Below are 6,000 nucleotides of genomic sequence, written 5' to 3'. Positions count from 1 at the left end.
GAGGCAGTCCCCGGGGGAAGCGGCCCCCGATAACGTGAAGAAGCGCTTGGTGGAGCTAGCCTCGTGATCTAGCACACCAACAGGCTCAAAGGCCGAAACTTCGACCGGAGCGGTGACTGCGGGAAATCCATGGGTTACCGTAGTAGGAAGAGAATGTCAAAATGTCAAAAAGGCGAGAAGCAGGGGGGACGCCCTCATGCTCAAAACTGTCGGGTCTAAGTACAAGGCGGTAGTCGAGCAGGTGCTTGGCAAAGAGGTACCACCTCGGTGGTGACTCTCCAGCTTAAAAACCTGGATGAAATCACCGAGGGGTGCGACGTTGCACAAGCCCTCAAACAGAAGTGCGGGGTGGAGGTCGTTACTGCGTCAATCCGCCTCCGAAAGGGTCCAACAGGGACCCAGGTGGCCACCTTCCGGCTAGCATCGGCAGATGCGAACCTGGCACAGGTAAGCTGATCAGTATGTTTGCTTCCGGTGCTTCGAGGGAGGACATAAGTCCTGGACCTGCAAGGGGCCCGACAGGAGCCAGTTATGCAGACGTTGCGGTGGTGCAGGCCATAAAGCGAAGGATCGCGGGGAGTCTCCCAAGTGCATGGTGTGTTCCGGAAAACGGGACGCCAAACACTTTATGGGAGGCCCCAGGTGCCCAGCTGGTAAGCCGGCTGCGAAACCACGGGCATGAGGGTAATGCAACTGAACCTCAACCACTGCTATGCGGCTCAACGGCTACTATACCAAGCAGTCACTGAGTCGCTGTCGGACATCGCCATCGTATCGGACCCCTACCGCATTCCGCTCGGAAACGGTTACTGGGTTGCGAATGAGTCCAGTATGGCGGCCGTATGGACGACGAGCAGGTTCTCGGTTCAGGAGGTTGTTTCCACCTCAAAAGAAGGGTACGCGGTTGCCAAGGTAAACGGAGTGTTTTACTGCAGTGTCTATGCTCCGCCACGTTGGTCTAACGAAAGGTTCACCCAGATGGTCGACCAGCTATCCATGGAGCTAACGGGCCTAACGCCGTTGGTAGTGGCGGGTGATTTCAACGCTTGGGCTGTTGAGTGGGGAAGTCGCTCTACGAACCAGAGCTCTGCAGAGGGGTCAGATCCTGTTGGAGGCTTTGGCAAAGCTCAACTTAGATCTAGCCAACGTTGGGACCAAATGTACATTTAACAGAAATGGTTCGGAGTCGATCATCGATGTGACGTTCTCCAACCCTGAACTGATCACGAACTGGAAGGTAGTTGATGGCTACACCAATAGCGACCACCAGTCGGTTCGCTATAGTGTAGAAAACAACACGAGGCGGCAAGTGACGGGTAGAACCAACACTCCCATCGTCCGCGGCTGGAAGACATCACATTTCAATGCCGAGATATTCGAAGAAGCAATGAGAAGAGAATGCAATGGAGGCAGTTGGCTCCACCGACTGCTGATCAACTAGTTACCGCACTATCGTGGGTGTGCGACGTCACCATGCCTAGGACCCACCAGCATAGGAACGGGAAACCACCGGCTTACTGGTGGACCGATGCGATAGCGAACCTCCGCAGTGCGTGCCTCCGTGCGAGACGGAGGATGCAGCGTGCGCGAACAGACGAACAGAGGATTTGTATTTGTGTTTGTATTTGTACTTAAAACACATCTGACACTTAGTCTTAATGAAATAAAACCTAACTTACAACAATTTCGATCTAAATAGCCTATTTTTTAATCTATGTTTGGGTTTTCTACTATTGAAAAGGCATGAATGCACGCAGTGACTGGGTCGTTATAATCAAAAGATGTTCGATGGAACTCAGGCACAAGCAACGCATCGTTGCGCAACATTCTCTGTGGTGCCCCCGAATTTAAAGTCGAAAGCAACCAAGGTGAGTCGATTTCTCCGTTAACAAGCTTTCCAATTAATAGCGCTTGTTGAATGGTTCGTTACCGTTGCAATGTGTCCAAACCAAGGAGTAGACATCGGTCAGGGTACGGTGGAAGTTCTGATGGATTGTACCATGATAAATTCTTTAGGGCCAGTCTAAGAAATCGTTTCTGGATGCGCTCAATTCTTATATTCCACGAGGTTTGATATGGGCACCATACTACAGCAGCAGTTTCCAAAAGAGGACGAACTAGCGCACAATATAAAGCCTTGAAACAGTGGGGGTCGGAAAAGTCCTTAGTTATTTTCGAGATGAATCCCAGTTGACAACTCGCTTTAGAAATAATCGCCGAACGATGAAGGTCAAACGACATTTTCGTATGCAACAAGATGCCAAGGTCATTCACCTGATCTACTCTCCTCGGTGTTACGCCATCAATTTCATACGCAAAAATGATGGGCTTGGGGATGCGATGAAACGTAGTTACTACAAATTTGTCAGTACTAAGACACAGCTTATTGACACCAACTGGCAAAAATATCAATTAATGATTGCAGACGTTCACAATCCTCAACTGTAGACACAACGAAATAAAGTTTTCGTCGTCCGCATAAACTAGTTTGCAGTTATTCTGAAGTGAAAGGGCGGCATCATTAAAAAATAATATGAAGAGCAGTGGAACCAGGTTGCTTCCCTGAGGAATTCCTGACGCGCTAGAAAAACGTTTCGAAGTTCAGGAATCAATTTCAACTTGCAGTACTCTATCTGTTGTTTCAAATTTTTCGAAAAACCTTCATTTTCGAGACATCAAATTAGTCTAGGTTCATGAAGGCAAACATAAATTGGCCTATTGGGACGGGGAGACTGTATTGTTTTTTTTTTTTGATATTTATACACAGAATATCACAGAGAATGGTTGGTGTCTGTTCATGTCGTCTGTGCTAGGAATGCTCAAATGTGATTGGTTCATTGTTCGCGTATACTTGCCCTTGACACTTTTTATAGATTTTCACCGCTTTGCAATGAAAAAACAATGATAACTAGCGTATTACAAAATTGTTCAACATTTAATCCATCCAACAACATATTGGTCATTGTTATCGAACATGTGGTTATGCTGTTAGGTACTGGTATAGGTACCTGCTGTTAGATAGTAGGTATAGGTAGTTAAACGAGCTGTGCAGATGATTATATTTTGATAGCTAAATGAATTTAATATTGCAATGCTAGTTGCATCCCGCGGTGGCGGTATAGAGGAAAACTAAATTCATTTCGTCTTGATATTAGAGTTCTGACATTTATATTTGTATTTTTCAATTTTTTTTTTTGCATTATCTACATTATCTACAAGAAAATATTACTTTCCATAACCTTACTTGTAAATGAACAATACTATGCAAACATTAATTACTGGGGCTAATGTGCATCACTCTAGTCCGGTTTATTTTTGAAGATACCGTGACTGCGGGTAGTTCCGCGCAGCACATTTTTCCGCGTACTCATCTTAAAAAACTATTTTCAGTACTGTAAATTTCACTAAAACACTAATTTGTGTGCTTTACCATGTGCATAACATAGCCTGCTATGATAGTACGCGGAAAAATGTGCTGCGCGGAATTACCTGCAGTCACAGTATCAGACATATGACTTTCAAATATAATATTTTCGTTGTTTTTTGGTATTTTGAAACTGATTAAATTTTTTCTGATTGATTCTTTTTAAATTGACTTGAATATTCATAAAATTCTATGTCAATTTTGGAATTTTCTGTGAATATTCATTTTCGACTAAAAACTATGATTCCTTATCGATATTTTTTCCACGAGCTTGTAACTGCAGGAAAAAAAAGTGACATCTTTGCCGCTTTGTGATCTGTGAGTGATTTCTACTAAATTTGACTCAATTTATTATTATATGGAAAGTTGCCTTATCGCGTATAAAAGAAAACGGACACTATTAGAATGAAAGGTATTCACCAATGTTAAAGAGAATATTTGTTCTTCTAAAATAGAGTGCTGCAAAAAAAAAAAAAATCAAAATACAGACCCCGTTCGATTTTGAAAACACGTCAGAATTTTTGACGTAGGACTACGTCTAACTGCACTAAATTGAGATGCATTCTGCGGAAACTAAAACCAAGGTGTAACGTTTGAATGAAAGATTTCAAACGGTAATACTGATGTAACCACATGATGGATCCAAATAATCAATATGTCCTTGGATTGATAAAATGATGGACAATTTTGTGAATCTTCAGTTATCATTATCATTTTATTGTTAAACAGTGAAAATTTCATAAAAGTTTAAAGGTCGACTTTTCTCAAACAATGTACCGATTACATGCGAGCACGCGTGGCACAGACTTCATGAGTAGGCACCAATTGCCAGCTGTGATATCCAGTATAGCAGTGGCAAAAAAAAAAATTACAGAATCTTCCCGTCCCAATAGGTCAACTAATGTTTGCTTCTATAAGCCTAGACTTTTCTGATGTCTTGAAGGTGAAGCTTTTACGGAAAGTTCGTTTAAGTTTTAGAAGGTTATTAAAACTGATGTCTTGAAGGAAAACATGCTGGCACAGGCAACAGTGTTGCACCAAGCAATGTATGAATAAAGCGCTGGTCACTCGTCGGCTATCAGTGCAGAAGAACTCGATATTTTTTGTGTGCAGCCAACTACATTGCCGCTGTTGACGCACAGTGAGGCGTGTTGGGTTAACGCGTAGGTGTCGTTTTGCAATCTGGAACACAATCGAATTGCTGTTTGAATTGTCTTCTTCTTCTTCTTCTTGTTTCGACACCAAAATGTCGATTTTGCCCCAATTCCCCTACAATACAAAAACTGGTTTATCTGCTGACATTTTACGTCAATCAGACACCTACCATTCTATTTCTGAGAATTTTTAACCCAAAATAAAATTTAATTTGAATACCACTTTAAGATAATAGCGAATTACCATTAATGCTCCGAAATAATCGATATTATTTTGCTATGTGAAATATACTAAAACTATGCCAAAACAGGTTTCGTAAAATCACCGTTTCGAGCTCAGTTTTTGTCCGATTTAAGATCTGTTTTTTTTTTTCAAAAGATTGGTAAAAAGATGCTAATATGTGGACAAACTCTTAGAATTTTGATATTTGGTCTTAAAGCAAAATGGCGTCGAAAAAACATAAAAAATTACCGGTTTCTCAAAAATTTAAAATGGCGCCATTGTTGCCCCTTAAGTTGAAATATGTTCAAACTCGGGGAAATTTAATTTTGCATAAAAATACACACAAAAATTATATATAGAAGTCAAGGCAGAAAAAAAGTCAATTTTTGTTGCACTGTGAAATCAACGATAACTAACAAATAGGCCCCGGAAGGCAACGGGCCCATGAAATCTAGAGCAACATCCGCCCACGGTGTGTACTGTTGACAGCTTGCTGATCGGCTTCGCTGATCGGGATATTTGTTTGTTTTTTTTTTTTGCATAAGAGAGTAAAGGAACGAAATATTCTTGCTTTTGTCATCACGCATATTTTGACAATCTCACGGGCGACAACTAAAAATTCAATCAACATGTTTTCCCATTGTTAATAATCTTCCCCACACAAAACAGAAGTGTTTCGCACAACCTCGCTTACATTATAGCATCGGCTTTATCCTCGTGAGTCATAATCACCTGACAGCCGCTCGGATTTGTGTAGAAGAATTTCGCGCTGTAGAGGCTGTCAGCTGTCGTGATCGACAGCTTGTATCAGTGCGTCTTGAACTGCCCTACAGATCAGACGTATTTTCGGTTGCTTGTGGACTGGTCTATAGCTTCAAACCTGAAAATTATTTTACATCAGTCTTTATAAGGATTACCTACTTTGTAATTTTAACTTTTTTCGTATCACCTGAAATGGCAGGGCGAAGAAAGAGACCGGGCATCATTACGAGGAGCAAGAGAGCATTCTCACTCGGACAATTCGAGGGTCTGCAACGAAAACGTATTTGATATTTTGCCTGAGCGAGAAGCCGGCGAAATAGATGTTATTACTAATGAAACTCTACTAGATGTAGGGTAATCGCTCCATTATTCATTTCTACAGCTTGGTGCACCTATATTCATCTTATTTCTCTCATTTGTCCAATTTACCGTCAAAT

Source organism: Wyeomyia smithii, chromosome 2 (genome assembly GCF_029784165.1).
Source record: "Wyeomyia smithii strain HCP4-BCI-WySm-NY-G18 chromosome 2, ASM2978416v1, whole genome shotgun sequence".
Lineage (NCBI taxonomy): Eukaryota > Metazoa > Arthropoda > Insecta > Diptera > Culicidae > Wyeomyia > Wyeomyia smithii.
Note: the sequence above shows the minus strand (reverse complement) of the source record.